General features: G+C 39.7%; 1 protein-coding gene across 3 annotated transcripts in view; it reads right to left on the reverse strand.

Annotated features, from left to right (window-relative positions):
• The window catches only part of MOB3B (MOB kinase activator 3B), a 92,946-nt gene that overhangs the window by 50,112 nt on the left and 26,055 nt on the right, over positions 1 to 16,779 (reverse strand). For 2 of the 3 annotated variants that reach the window (XM_051643702.1, XM_051643701.1), the window contains exon 2: positions 1,186 to 1,288. The gene's annotated coding sequence lies outside the window, so the exon portion shown is untranslated. Of the gene's footprint in view, positions 1 to 1,185; positions 1,289 to 9,610; positions 9,670 to 16,779 lie in introns of all 3 variants that reach the window. The other variant, XM_051643700.1, reaches the window with a different exon arrangement.

Below are 16,779 nucleotides of genomic sequence, written 5' to 3' on the forward strand. Positions count from 1 at the left end.
ACAAACTGCATTATGTGGTGATTCCTTATGATAACACACTTCTGTTTCCTCCATCTGGTTTCATTTCTGACTCCAACCTGTTTCTGAAGATGAAATTTTGACTATGCTGCAGTCAGTGGGTGCTCTGATACCAATTTCAACACAGCTAAAATTTTACTTTTACACTCTGAACACACTCCTGTGACAAAACAGTAAGAACTCCTTATTAAACTACAGCTGAACTTCACATATCAATTTGTTCTGTTAATCTTAAGTCCACTTCTAAATCTACATACTGGCTTTTAAAAACACTAGCATAACTGAATAGACAGTGAGAGAGTTAAAATACAGTTTCTTGTAGACTCCTATACTCAGAACATCCACACAATTCCCATACAAAAGCTTAAAACTAAGTCCACTGAAATCTGTTGAAAAAATGCCAGTCAGGTCATCTGAGTTACAGGGAACAGCACAATTTGCAAACACAAACACATGGTCTGAGACCTCACATCAGGGCTTTACTCTCCTCTGTGTATAGATGAACCACAAGGCAATACAATGGCTTACCTGCAAAAAGCCAGCAATTTATTCCCTAGAACTTCAAGAGTCCTACTTTACATGCAGTGGCCAAACTCAGTTTTATTTTTGGCCTAAATCTTAACTTTAGGAAACCATGTACATGTTCTGCTTTAACAAAAAAAAAAAAAAAAAAAAAAAAAAAGCACCTAAGTCATATGTTCCATCTCAATGACATTTCAGTTTAAAACCACTCATTTTCTTTGCTATGTGTCTTCTGAAGAATAAAGTTTTCCCAAATCTGAGAGAGATTATGATTTTGTAGGTCAAGGGTCTGGCACACTGGTAGCCTGCAACTTTGCAAGTCATTCTGTTCTTCAGTAGCATGTAGTCACAAGCCATAGCCTCTGGAGCAGGTGGTGGGATCATAAGTTGTGTAATCTCTGCCTTCAAAATTCAGAGAAACAAAATCACCTACCATGTTGATTTCTATGTTGGTCTCAACTTGCAACATTGACTTCATAGCTGAAAAGATTTTTCTCCAAAGAACCATTCTAATCACCATCCTGCAACTTTATAATGTTCAACCTTATCATTTGTTCAAAATGACATACTATTATGCACAGGGGAGAAAAACAGAGAATCTGCTAAATATATGCACCCTCTCATCAATCAGGCTAGAAACAATACCTGGGGTGAGGTAATCATCCACACTTCATAGCTCTAAATTAGAAGCCTTGCAGGACTCACTTGGAGAAAAAAATCCCAGTGTTTTCTTTGCCATCTGTGATACCTGAAATACAATCAAAAGCAAGTAAATGAAGTCAGAAACATGAGAAATCAAACCTTTAATATTGGAAAGAACACTGAGGACAGTAACTACCTCCTCTGAGGACTATCTCCTTTCCAATTCATGATACAACTGTTGTAACAGGGATTGTTCACCTGGGGAGAGTGTAGGACAGAAAAGTACTCTGTCCTTTAATGCAGTTTAGCAGACAGTAAGTAGCCAGGATGATACTGACTCGACAGCACTGAGCAGACCATAATGCTGGCATAGTTTGAAGGTGGGAGTTGTCAACACAGCTAAGCTTCCTCCTGCAGAACTAGTTTATGCAGCATGTAACACCCCAACAATTTCTGACCAAGAAAAGAGAAAATTTCCTGTTTCTACTTGTACACTTATGCGTAGCACATGCTGTGGCTCAAAAGGAAGGTCTCTGTCTGTCTTAGGCCATCACCATTGCAACAGCTTTACAAACTTTTATTTGCTGGTGTAACTAAAATGTCAATAGGGAGGTTGTATGGTCACGTTTCTTAAGGAACCCTTGGAACATTACGGCTGCTTTCCATCATACCTCATTCCATGACTTTACACCACCTAAAGGAGAGCTAGATGGAAGAGCTTTAGAGGGAACTGCTAAATGGTACCTCAGTCCTGGCACCTTTCACTAAGAGAGTGCAGATGTTGGGGAACATATGATGCAGAAGAGGCTATCTTACCAAACACACATCCAAACCAACAAGTGGCTACCATGGTTACCAAAGTGGAGGAATTCATAGTACCTCCAGTATTATCACTAAGCACATGTATATAGATCATACAACAGTAAGATTCTTATTCCCTTAAAATAAGATTTCATAAGATTCACACATTCCCGTAACTCCTAACACGTCAGAAGCAGAGGTTGGTTCAGACTACTTATAACAAAAGAAACCCACCCCAGAAAATCAATGAAGAGAGAAAACAGGCCATCAAAATGTGTGGAGAAGTCACTGGGATAAACAGCCCAGCACTATCTGTACTCAGACTCTGAGATCACTATCTTACTCTTTTAATGGCTCACTCCCAATCTGAGAATCTGAGTGTACAACATTTCATTAAGGAGTAGCACTCTGCCACTGGAAAACTGACTTAAAAGTACTCCCAGCAGGGGTGCAAGACACAATTTTTGCAGACAATTTGTATAACTTTAGATAAACCATAATTTTTACATTCAATTTAGTTGTATTTAACTGAAGAAAAACAACACCGTAGAATATCCTCCCAAAACATTACTTACTGCTTGGTTTTAGAAGGTGATGAGGTTTCTACACTATCACAGCCCCCCCTTAACTTTTGTACAGTTCTCCAAATGGAGAAGACCTGGATCAAAAACACACTTTTAATCCATGTATCCAGACCATGGCCTAGATATCATACCCTGGCTTACACTGCATCACAAACAAGAGTGTTGTATTGCTAAATGTCTCCATGCCCAGGTTTTGTATCTTTCTGACTTCCTACCAAACACCACATCCTGCACATTCAGGAGATACTGGTGTTGATACTTTTTTTCACTATGTATTTATAACTTCTACTACATGGCTTCATTATGTTTAAACACTTTAATTTATTGATTATAATTGTACAGAGTGTTTGCCAGTACTGAGAATGCTGATAATGTTCACACAAATTTTAGCACTTGTAATTTATATCCAAATAGGCATTAAGCCAAAACAGCCTTAGACATATTGCCCTTTAGGATACTTTTATCCATCTTTTTGTTACATAAACAAATGTTTAGGAAATTGGATTTGCCACCTTGCTATTCTTTATCCCATTTCAATCACATCTTTTGCAACTCATGCATTCCGTACATTATGGTTCTGATCCACTTCCAGATTATTTCAGTAAACCCAGCTGTATCACACACATCTGCTATTAGAAAGGCAGATGCCATAATAATTTCTGAGGCAGCAATCACTACAGATCCCAAGAGTACTCTTGAAAAGTAATACATCTGGTCTCTGAAAAGCATGCTACCCAGGTGATTAACTGAGAAGAATGTATCCCTATCCTTGCACCACAGGGACAGACTCTGTCCAAGTTTTCCTTAGAAAAATGAGAACCAAGGATGGCAAGCCCCACAACAGGGTTTCTGTGCAAGAATTTTTTGAGGTAGTGAATGTCTTGCTTACCACTACACTGGCTCCAGCAAGACCTGAAACTTAAGACTATAGATACTTTAGGAACCATGAGCAAACAATGTGTTCTCGCAGTCCAGAAAGTCAATCACACCCTGGGCTGCGTCAAAAGAAGCATGGCCAGCAGGTCAAAGATGATTGCCCCCTGCTCTCTCATGAGACCACAATTGGAGTACGTTGTACAGCTCTGGAGCCCTCAACACAAGGAGGACATGGAGCTGTTGGAACAAGTCCAGAGGAGGGCCACAAAAATGATCAGAGGGCTGGAGTACTTCTCCTACGCAGACAGGCTGAGACAGTTGGGGTTGTTCAGCCTGGAGAAGAGAGGGCTCCAGGGGGACCTTATAGAAGCCTTCCAGTACCTGAAGGGGGCCTACAGAAAACTCTGGGAGGGTGATTATAAGGGTGTATAGCAATAGGATGGGGGGTAATGGCCTTAAACTAGAGCAGGGTACATTTAGATTGACTGTCAGCAAGAAGCTCTTTACTATAAGGGTGGTAAAGCACTGGAACAGGTTACCCAGAGAGGTGGTAGAGGTCCCATCCCCGTAGACATTCAAGGTCAGGCTTGATGAGGCTCTGAGCAACCTGATCTAGTGAAAAATGTCCCTGTGCATTGCACTGCACGGGGGGCTGGACTAGGTGACCTTTAAAGGTTCCTTCCAACCCCACACATTCCATGATTCTATAAATAACTGCTGCTAATACCCAAGGAGTACCAAGATGCAAATCACTGGAGATGTATCCACAGATGCCATGATTACAGCAAACGAGATGGTAGTTAATAGACAGGTTTTTTTCTCTGTAAGGAATTTCTATCCCTCCTAGTCCTCTCTTTGTTCCAAAATATCCTCTTCATTTTCCTTGCACTTTTTTTTTCTTTCTTCCACCTTCACTCTTCTACTTAGTGTTTCTCACATGTCCAGGAGCTGCAACAGGCTTTGGCTTTAGTGCAGCTACACAGCAATTCAGAAGGCTGACAGCAGCCTAACACAGCCTAAATCACTGCAGTTTCTAACCCTATGCTCAACTGTGGAAAACCACCAGGCAAATACACAAAGAAAGCATAAACCACCTACGTTTGCTGGTTTTTATATCATCATGTGCAGACAGGTTAAATTATTAAACTATTGCATGTGTGTGGGAGTACATGTAATTAGAGAAGTATTCTTCTTGCACAGTTCCTGTTTTAAGAACAGGACAACATACTATGAGTTATACAGCCTGTAACATCACAGCCTGTCACCTGATTCTTCACCTGCTTTCTCCAAAATAAAAAGAGATTACCTTCGTTTAGGTGAGAGCTAGATTGATGTGGCACACCAAGATAAATTCCACCACTGTGTGATTCATTCCTTAATACACCTGCTTAAGTTGGCATGAAAAGTGTGGCATAAGTAATATATACATACAGAGAACATGATCACTAAAAAGACATATGATAATTATAGGAGAAAACTTCAACTACTGACTACACCAGTTATGATTACAATAGAATAAATTACGACTGCCAGGAAATAAGGATTTTTTCAAATTCTGCTAAGCAGAATCACTCTACAGTTTCTTTCAGCTCCCAGCTTCTTTATATTAAAACAAATATGAACACTGGCACTATGTTTTCCACTACTTACCGAAAGAAAAAAAATAAACAAAAAAATAAACACTGAAATGTTCTGAATGTGGAAAAATTAACAGTTAACTTGCAATGCAAGCATACATTCAGATTAAAATATATTTCAATCACTGCACTGAACAGGAGTTAAATTAAGCTCACAGCAGTAAAGCAGTCATGCCAATATATTTCAACACAACACAAAACAACAGCTATCTTTCAGAAGTCTATCCAGCCCTCTCTAAAGGCCTGAGATTTACTTTATTATAAATATATTGATAAATCTTCAGACCATAATAAAAATGTAAGGGTGCTTCTGGAATTATGTAAGCTTCACAAAAACTATAGTATTGAAAGTTTGATGTAATTTAGTGAAACATCTATACTACATCTACAGAGAGTTACAAAGATGTAATAACTAGCTGTTCTGTGCAGAGGTATAACAAGTCCCCTTGGTGTTCTACAGATCTCACTCAAAGCTTGTACATTTGATGTAATCTCCAGTTTTTCAAGAGACACACTAGTGGAAGTAGAATATAAGCCTTAATTTCTAATATACAGGTACCTATTCAATACCTCTTAAGCCAAACGATGTTAACACCATGCAAAACTCCACAGAACAGTCGTCACCTGTGGTAGGCTGTACACACAAAACTTTTGTTTGTTGACAGCAGTCTTTGGTTATACTGACTCATATTTCACTTGTGTGGCAGAGATACTGTATCCAGACTATGAAACTGCATACTCCGTACCTGAACTGTGCCTAACACACAAGAGATTTCAACATACGGTGGCTAAAGAGTAAGGGGTAACCTTATATGCTCACTTCTGATCTGTCACATCCCTTTGTCATTAGGACTGTTAGATTAATTGCATGGTTTATTCTAGTATCAGGCAGACGTTACAGAACAGCCTCACTGAAAAAACACAGGAAACACTATGTCAAGCATTACGCTTCTTGTCTGCTTCAGACTTCATAATGTTTTGGTTTCTAAGACATTATCAGATTAGTCTAGGATGCAGATAGTGCACTGCTGCACTACTGTTCACATGAGCATTAAAAAAATGAGATTTTATTGAACTGATTTCAAGAGTGTAAGCAGCAACCCAAACAATTGGTCCAGCTGCACTTCTCTTTTAGTGTGAAGGTACAAAGAAATGGACTGAGGAAAGCAGATATCTGTGGAGAATACTAGGAGTCAACTCATTGTTTCAGGCCTCAGTACCCCTGAAAACTGTAACAATCCCTACTGTTATCTATTGTCTGCTTTGAGCTGACACACTAGCATGCACACAGAAAGGTCATCAGGACTAAACTTTCAACATAAAAACAAATTCTCATTTAAGCTACAGGTGCTGTAAGCAGAGAACAAGAACTGAGACATGCTTTGCTTCCCCAAGACAGAGGTAAGAAGGAGCACAGAACAGCACAAAAGTATCCTGTAAACACTTAAATGTAGCCTATGAAATTAAAACCTTCTTACAGTAAAGCAGCAATCTTTTTGTGGGTAAACATGTTCCCACTTCAGTTCAAATTTCAAATGCAGTTTCCATGTCAGTTTTTGCAGACTGACTATCAGTCCTTCTCTACTATTGTACCTATACGCGTTCACTCACGGATACAGATCTGAAACAAGTATCTGCTGATAGTGCAGCATTTCATGGAATTGTCAGAGGTGGAAGAGACCTCTACGGATCCTAATATTAGTTCCAGAGGAAACCATAACAATGACCCTGCAGAAGACAAGTAGTAACAGTCTCTTGTAACTATTTTTGTTAAAGGAAGAAACCATCTGGAAATAGTATCTGGAAATACTATATCTGTCAATCATGAGAGGAAATGGGATGTTAAAGACCTCCTATGAAGCTTAAAGAGCTCATTCTTCATGAGGATTTATCATTTCAGAAAAAAGTTCTCAAAATTTCTCCTTTCTAAAATATTGTGCTAAACTGGCCCATTAATGGTAATTCTGTCTCCTTTATATCTAACATTAGTGGTAAGAAAGTAATCTGGAGGGCCAACAAAGATTTGGCCTTTCAACATGAAAAAAGATGTAAAAAATGCACTTATTTTTCTGTCTGCTTCCCATCAAGTGTTTTTGAAAATAAATCTTGGCATTTAAGAGTCACAGACATTTTAAAATATCATTTTCCTCATCAGTTTAAGTGGATTGAACCATCGTACAGTCCTTGCTTTAGTTCAATTAAGAAAACAAGACAGACCTGTCTGAAGAGAAGCTCTACTTTGATCACTAAAAACAGTAAAAATTCTGCTGAACTTCATACTAATGCCTGATAGTGTGTTACTACAATATAAACTCAATTATCAGGACATAATTAAACCCCACAATTTACAAATGACAAGGCAATATGAACAATAAAATATTACAATATTTATATTTACTGCATTGCTGAGCACAAGCCCATATTAAGAGCAACTAATGGCCCTGCCTTAGAAATCTAATAATTACAAATAATAACACAGTCGCTCCACCTTTCTGGACCAAATGTCAAATAACATGGCATAAAATAACATGGCAGAGGTGCATGAACAATGTTCTTAACAAGCAACTCCAGCAACTCAGCTATCTATCAACAGCTTACTGGGTGGGAAACCCAGAGAAAGGAGACTAAGGCAACTGTGCCTCTGGACTTATATTGCTTAAAAGAGGCTAAATTCTTAAAGGGCTTAGAACCAAACTGATTTTGATTTACAGGGCCTAAAAAATTCCAGCTGGGAAGACAACTTCCCACTGACCACAGCTGGATCACCTAAGTCACTTGACCCAGCCAGCACTGATGCTTCATCACTGCACACCCAGGACACAGAAATGTGTTGCATTTGTGGTTACCAGCTCAGCTCAGTCATCAAAGTATCACTACATTGTACTCCTCAGAGCTTGACAACTTGGGAGGCCTTCTGGCCTTTTGGAGCACACTGGTCCAGCAGTATACTCGGGCTATCAGTGCTCCCCTAAGGCAGAACGCTGGTCACTCCAGCACAGATAAATACAGTAGTCCAGCAGGAACAAGTGCAGATGCCACTGCTGTGACTGAGAACATGGCAAAAGTTAAAGCTTTCAGGTAAGCCACCTGGGTTATTGTCATAGGGAATTTATTCTTTTGGGATGAGGTGTAAGGTAGTGGTAAGATAGAGAGGGGTTATAGTCAGAACCTTTGGAAAAAAATTCATCAAATGCTGTTGTAGATTTTGACACATTTGGTTCTTCTCTAGATTCCCATTACAGTTAACACAAAGAGACCCACTTCTACGGCATGACTCATCTATCTCATCCTAAACCATTCAAAATATGTCAGATGCATCAAACTTAAAAGTGCTCATCTGTCTCCTCTGACAATAAAGGTAGCCTAAGGTAATGAGCCCAGGATGTGCAAGACTTAGCATGTAAGCGGGAAGCTACAGATCCCATCCTTAACATCCCTTCATGCCCTTATCATTAGCAGATCATTAGATTATAGGCATGTTCATTTGCCCATTTTTCCTCTTTTACCAGAAGCACAGTAATGCTTATATGTAAACCAAGGTATTACTAATACATCCAAGAAAAACATTCTCTGATGCAAGATATTTTTAGAAAACAATAACTATTATGGAAACAATGTATTAGGTTTTCATGACGAAGACGAGAGTAATACTTCTCTACTAAGTTTTAATACAGCACTGTAGAATTGCCCCTCATGCCAGATACATTGCTGCAACATACTGAGACCTAATGTTCTCACGCACACATCACTTAAAAGTCAAGAGGTCAATTAAAAGAAAAAAAATAATAAAACAAAAACCTTACAAAAAGTCTCCTTCCAGTCACCTTATTTTCCTTGTATTAAATAGATCACCATGAGACACTAGACATTACATACATCACAAGGCTGTAACCAGTCGAATTCAGACTCTCAAGGCTAAATCACAGAATCATAGAATGTCTCACACTAGAACAGATTGCTCAGAGTCCCATCAAGCCTGACCTTGAACATCTCCAGGGATATGACCCCCACCACCTCTCTAGGCAACTTATTCCAGTGATCCACCACCCTCATATTAAAGAACTTTTTTCTTAATGTTCAACCTAAACCTACCCTAAAAATAAAATAAAATAAAATTTATGTATCCTAACCTGTGACGCACTGGCTTTCAAGGGATTTCATATTGCTTCATGAGAAACAATATGCTGGAGTGAACTCCACTAAATACTGTCAGTAGAAAAAGCACATCATCCCAGCAGCGTGGGATTATTAGTTGCTTGGTCAACACCCTTCCTATGGAGCATTTGTAAATTAAACTGCTGCAAAAGCTACAGGGAAAAAAAAAAAAAAAGACACCAAAAAACACTCACCAAGTTAACAAATGGAATGTCTTTGTGGATAAAATAACATTTCTACAAAGTAAAGCTGGCCCAAACTAAGGAGATGAGATGAGTAGAAAAAGCTATATAGCCAGAACAGCATTTTCCCTCCACTTACCAAAATCCTCCTGAATTTTAAAGAAAATTGAAAATAATGCAGGAAAAATCTTACCATTTTAGCACCACAGAAATTTGATGCAAGTTACTCAGAAGTTACCTCTCTTCATCACCCTGCCAAGACACAAGAGATTTTACACAGAAAATGTGTTGTTAGTAAACAGCATCATGCAAGTATTTGTTGTTTTGCTTGATGTGGAGGGCACAGCTGACAAGTCAAGAACTTTTTAACAGCAGTTCCCAAACTGGTCAGTCCAGCATACAGCTACCCTAGTTGCCTGGGACCTAAATGGTAGTATAAAATTAAGCTGTCTTTCTAGGAGGCATGGCAAAGGAAGAAATTAAATAAAGGAGAGAAGAGTTAATGATATATCAATAGTGATCTGTCTCCTCTAGTCTCTCTCAGATCTCATACTTGCTGTACTGTCCACTGGCTTATCATCACTAATAGAATAGCACTAAGTGGGAACTGTCTTCTTAAAAATTATAAAAATAAAATTAAGCTGGGGGAGGAAGAAGGAAGGGAAGTATGTTTAGAGTGATGGTGCTTGTCTTCTCAAGTAACCTTTATGCATGATGGAGCCTTGCCTTCCTGGAGATAAGTGAACACCTGCCTGCCAAGGGAAGTAGTGAATGAATTAATTGTTTTGCTTTGCTTGCAAGCACGACTTTTGCTTTACCTATTAACTGTCTTTATCTCAACCTGCAAGTTTTATCACTTCTCTGTTCTTCTGATTCTCTCCCCCCATCCCACTGCAGGGGGAGTGAGTGAACAGCTGTGTAGTGGTTACTTGCCAGCTGGGACTAAACCATGAGGGTTGCACAGTAGATAAATCCTGAACAGCAGCTCAAGGGCATTCTCATAATAAAAAACTTTTAGCACCTTCAGTGTGTTACATAGTAGGCGTGTGTTTTATATCAAACAATAAAATACTGTTACTGGTTTGAACTCCTCTTTCTCCCCATTAGGACTAAGATTCTGCTATAAATCTCTACAAAAGCAACAGTGGCATTTAGGAAAGAAGTTTTAGAAAAGTTTGCTTCTCTCAGGGTTTCCAGGTCAGGTTCTTTTTCAGTCAGTACGAGTACTGGACTAAAAGGGGACTCATTCACTGATCTCACTGTTATTTTTTCCAGGAGAACATTAATCTCTCCATAAACTTGTTAAACTCACTCTTAGAAATAGGTGGGGGTTTGGGGCCCACAGCTGCTTTCTGCTTGCAGCATTCAACATTCACTCCAACTGCAGTGGTGTTACACATCCACACAGCTGATCTGAATCACTGGTCACAGAAGGTAACTGCTAGGTCTATGGAGTGAGGGCGTAGCTGTTTGGTCAGTGTCAATCACTGTGGAATTGGGATGAATACATTTATAGCACTGCAGCCTGTTATGGCAGTTTGCCGTGGTACCATTCTGCCTAACATGCAAATGTCCGGACAGAAATCCAGCAACCTATAATCTTTGTTCTATCAAGGGTTTTAAAGCTGTCAGTCCTTTGGGCTTTGAAATAACTGGCTCACAACTTCAGCACATCAAAAGCTCCTGAGCTCACACACTGTCCAAAACACTGAGCTATCATGCACTAGCCTGCTCAGTTACTTGTGTGTGCTGAGCAATTTCAAAATAAGCATTGGAACCAAAAACCTGCCAGACTTATTAACTGCACTGCATTAATATGCACTTGCACCAATTCACTAATTTCAGAAGTGATCTCGTCCTGTACAGTTTAAACAATTGCTTACTGAGCAAAGACTGAGAAAGGGCTTAGAAAACCCATCTAGCTCTTTCACAGACAGACTTCTGCAAAATCCTAATTAGCAAAACACACAGTACAAATAGGTCTTCACTCTGGAGTCATAACCTACATGCAAATGAATTGAATGTCACTGGATTTGTTGGAGATCTTCAAGCAGGAAGTCTGAACTATTTCTGATGCAGTATGAAGTGTGAGAATGGATGGTACCCTGAACACTTGCGGCAGGCAGGGAACAGATAGTCTTATTTTCATGGAGCAACATAAGCTACTCACAACTTGGAATATGCCTCCCTGCAGGAACCTATGTCATCACACATTTCTGTCAAGACTTATGAAAGCCTTCATCCACAAACTTTGTTACTTGATAATTCGTCAATAATTCATCAATCACAGGGAGAATTGTGACCATTTAACTTTTAATCTTTTAGTCAAGATCATTAGCAAGGCAGGCTGTTAGAACTGCTGATAACAACCATCTTCATGATTGTCCCAAACGGGCCAGGTAGCAGATGAGATGTCTATGTACAGAACAAGATCTTTTACCAACTGCACCAGGATCTTAACGACTGAACTAAAATAAGGCACAAGTACAACCGATTGTATGGGAGTTTATGGTAGCAAAACGGAATGTTAAAGCAATAATGCAAAAAGGTATCTTAACAGTAAAATGCACAACTAATAGTTAGTTGACAAAAGTTAACCACTTAAATGCTAGCAACTTACTTATTAATAGGCCTTATACTAGAACAATGATTAAAATAATACCTGGCCAGGTGATAATAGCGTAAGTGTCCCTAGTCTTCTTCCTCAACTCCAGAGAAATAATCCCTCAAGCAGGCGTCCCTGCTGGAGAGGAGGAGGTCCAGCACACCTCCTGGAAAAGTGTACGGGAATCTCTCAGATTAAAGACGGGACCAGGCTTTTAGAGAATAAAGCAGATTGACTGCTTTATTTAACTATTTAGCTGTACCTCCAAAATTTCTCATTGGAGAATAAAAGGAAAACAGTGGAAAAACCCTAGAAGGGCCTTTTCTCACATAGGAAACTCTTGTTTATCTGTTCATTCTTGTTTTGTCTCTGTTTTGGGCCTAGTTGTGGCTACGCTGGGCTCCGTGTTCTTCAACACCAAGAGCAGCTGGTGTTATGAATATCAGCTTGGCCTCTGTTTGCACTTTCAAGGTTGTTACCAGCTCAGACCTTGCTAGGCCCTTTCCTTTCCCACAGCAATTTTTCCACTGCAGACTGGGGTCTGTAAGATTGAGAGACAGAATGCAATTGAATCACAAAGGGATACTGAGGCAGGCACACTGAGAGATGGAGCATCCTGCTACAACAATGTGACATCTTCCCAAGGGAAATACAGCTACCCTGAAACACTAAAATTTACCTGGCAGGAAAAAAAGCCTCAAACAAATGAACAGAGGCTGGTATGTTTATTACTCCTGTTGTAAAACCAAGTCCATGTCAATACTCTCTGTCCTCACTTTATTTCACATGTTCACGAAAAGTCCACTGCAGCTACACTTGACAATAGTGCTCATTTCTTTCACCTCAATGCTCAATCTTTAACCATCTTTAATCTTTAACAATCTTTAATCATATGAATATCATATCTATGTGTGTTAGTAACTTCACACATTTTTTAAAAGGAACCATATCTCTATTACACTTCTCAAGCAATTTCCTAGAAACAAGATGCTACAAAGTCCAACTGTCTGTCTGGCTTCCTACAATAACTTTCCAAACCATCATCCAGCTTCAATCATGTTTGAGAGAGCAGTTCAAACCTCAAAATAAATACTGTCCTCCAGAATTCACAAAATTAGCTGCTGGGCTGGGATAAAAACATTAATGAAAACACAAAAAACATACTGACTTCACTAAGGAAAAACCTAATCACTCAATACATGTGGAGCTGAAAATTAGTTACAGTATGTCTTCTGTCTTACCTTCTGAGACCTTTGACAGAACACAAGGACAAGGAGTTGGGAGAATTGAGCAAAAGGAGGTCAGGTTCTTCACTTTTTAGTAGTTTGGTTTAAAATTATTTTGCTCTGTTGTACATTCTGCAGCCAGTCTCAGGACCAAGTACTAGAAATCAAGAGCTGAGAAACTTAGCAATATAGCTAATGCTTCCTTCTCCTGCAAAATGGGACTTGTGAGGATGAGACGGAATTGCATGACTACTTCAGGTTGCCTTCTACACAGCACAGGTTCCTAAACTCAGAATAGCAGGATTTCAGCCTCTTAGTATCATGTCTCCTTTTAAAAAGGTCTGAAGGCAAAGATACCTGATCCAAATTGTCAGGATCACACTAAAAGCTAAGAAAGTGTTTGGTTTTTTTCCTCAGAGGCCTTACCAGGGGAAATCTGCAAGATCAGATCATCCAAAACTAAACATACAATCTCAGATGATCTGAAGGCTGCCCGCTGATAAAATCAGGTCCTGCCCCCATGTTAAAAGCAATTTTTCTGATCATCTCTATGTGCCAGTACCAGCTCTACTCTGATTAACTAGTTCCAGATAGAAAAGTAGGCAAAAGATTTCCCATTCCACCTACACCTCTCTCAGAGAGAGGGAAGGGGATTGGCTTCTCAGTCACATTAGTTTCCAAGCTGAAACAGTTCTAAGGCTAAACAGGAGAGAAACAGGACCAATTCTTTGGGAAGGCACTGGCTATTGTATCAATTTGGCTGTGTGTGGTAAAACTTCACCCTAAGCTTGATATCATCTGTGCCCTATTAGAGGCTCACTCCCAAGAGTAATTCTGACTGAGAAAACACATGCAGCATGAAACACTTCCTCTGCAGTTATGGGTAAAAAAGTCAGCCAGATGGAGTGTTCCCTATCATGTTGATTGGATTCTGTGATTCAGGCCTAAGGGTTTTTCACATCTGAGAGAAGAAATATAGTGATGCTTGCACTAAAGAAATGCTGCTCAGAAGGAAAACCAAGTGAGTCTTTTTCCTGGAATCTAGTTTAGCATTTTGGTTTCGTATTTTATCATGTGAATACACACTTTTAGCAAGACCAGCTGTTTCAAGCCGGTACTGGGGGGCTACCAGTTTTGTTAAGACTTATGTGGGGAAGAAAAGAAGAGTTTCCCATAACAGCACTGACTAATACAACTGAGAAAGCATTAGGAACCCTGTATCTCCTATCATTGTGGAGATGTTTTAATGACTGCTGTTTTCTTGGTTGCCAAGATGGCCCTTTTTCCAACAGATGAACAATAATGCTAATCTAGCTGTTTATTACAATTGATTGCAAGCAGATGAGAACACTAGTGTCACAAAAATCTAACAGGAAGAGTCTGCCTTTGAAGGATATTTCATCTCAGTTTTTCTGGTAGGCTGTGACCTTTACACTTTCCCCATGGCACATACTCTGATAAAGATTTTTATTTTTTTTCCCCCCTTATCCCTGCAAGTCTTCCTTCAGCCCTCAGTAAGATGGACGAGGAGAGATGGATACTTTATAAGCATTTAAATGAGACTGTGGTTTTCCTGTTGGAATTGCTCATCCCTGGCTGAGAGGAAGTGGTCATAACTTGTCAAAGTGGGCTGAATCTAGCAATCCAACAGAGGTGAGGCTGCTGCAGCTTGATGCCCCCAGGTCCAACCTCCAGTAGTGATGTTGCGCATGGACACATATATATGTCCAAAGTTAATGCCTCCAGCAGCTGGGGTAAGATAAATCATCTGCCCTGTAGCTGTCTCTGGATCCCAGCAATTGGACATACTGATGTCAGTTACTAATTGAAATAAGTAATACTTTGGGGAAAAAGCAAATAAAAGAGAACAAAGAGACACACAGAATAAAACCAGCTTACATAACACTGAAATGCAAAAAGTAGAGAAAAACACATCCCTAGTAGTCAACAACCTGACCTTGAGACATATGCCTACAAAACAGATGAAAAGGATGGAAAGGAGTACTCCTCACACCTTATCTTGCTTACAGCCTTGGGCACTAGGTAGAAAACACTGACTAATTGGGCTCCCTGTACTAACATCTCACCAGTACATTAAGGTGATATTAGTGTATTAAAATACCCACCCATAGGCTAGAGGGTCTCCTACTAACAAAAAGCCCCCTATTCTTTGAGCATGTACAGTGAAATCTTTAAGCACAGTCACTTTAAATGGAAGAACTAGTTAACCAGTCAAATACACAAGTGACAGAGTATAATTCAACATGAAGTACTTTAACACTTTTCTGTGTAAAAAAGTAACCCTTGTGTTTTGGGAAGCTGAGCTTCCTTTGTGGAATCCCATCCTGCTCTTTTTTCTGTGCAGAACTAGATATTAAAGCAAATCTCTCGACTCTGTGTGTGGATTGGCTTGTTGCACACCAAGTGATGCATCCCAATTTTGGGGACAACAATATGTGCCAAGAAGTCTTCAGCCCCACTCCACTTGGTGGTTGCACTCCACATCACTGAACCTGGTTGCATGCATGTGTGCACACATATACATAGCTCCACAGCAGATGACCAGGTACTCCAGCATTGGCTCAGCTTGATTGGTTTCTCTACCAGGCTTCCCTGGAGCAATGCCAGAAGCAGCCCTTCCTGTGAGACCCAAATTTGGGTTCCAGCCCCTGTGCTCCTCTGGGTTACAGAGATGCACTTTCGTTGGGCTGATGACTCCTGTGATACAGCTGGAGCAAGTGTTACTCAGACCCCTCATGTGCCAGTGCTTCTCTGTGCTACATTGTGGGGTGCAGACAAGTTTTTACCATATAGATTAACAGAGTTTATCATCTCTTAAGCAAGCAAACAGGACCATATTGGATGAAAAAAAGGCAATCCAGAAATTAAAGTAGTCTCTCTCTCAGAAAGCAGGGTGGTCTGGATCCAAAACTAATTCCCATTTATCAGGCCTCTGACATTTATTTATTTTTTTCCTTTTCTTCAGCATTCCTTAAAATACTTCCAACTAGACAACATTTACAGAGACCCTGGGTATATCTCTTCTTCCTCTGTGTTTTTTCAGGGAAGGAGAGCTTTAATTTAGAAGATGGTAATCTTCAAGCGGTTAAAACAGATGTCCTCAAAGTAGAATAGTTACACACAGTACTGTGCAGACACAACTCAGCTTCCGTGGGAAGGAAGCCTTCCTTACTTGTCCTTAGATGAGCAGCACAGAGCCAACATATATCTCTGATCCCTAATCATGGCCAAAAGGTTTTTACACAATTAATGTATTCTCTCCTTCACCACCTACAATCAGGGCAGCTAGAAGTAACTGTGAACAGGTTTTCCTTTGTTGCCTTACCTTTTTTACTTTTTTTTTTTCCTGAGAAAAGAAAATTTCTTCACTTTCTCCAATAGCAGCTAAGCAATTATTGTTGTTTAATTTCCCTTTGAAATACTAGTATTTTTTTCACTACATCCAAATAACTTATGGACCCCCTTGCTTTTCTTGCATTGTGTGAAATCACAACAAATGAAATTAAAAGA

The sequence above is a fragment of the Apus apus genome, chromosome Z (genome assembly GCF_020740795.1).
Source record: "Apus apus isolate bApuApu2 chromosome Z, bApuApu2.pri.cur, whole genome shotgun sequence".
NCBI classification, from domain to species: Eukaryota; Metazoa; Chordata; class Aves; order Apodiformes; family Apodidae; genus Apus; species Apus apus.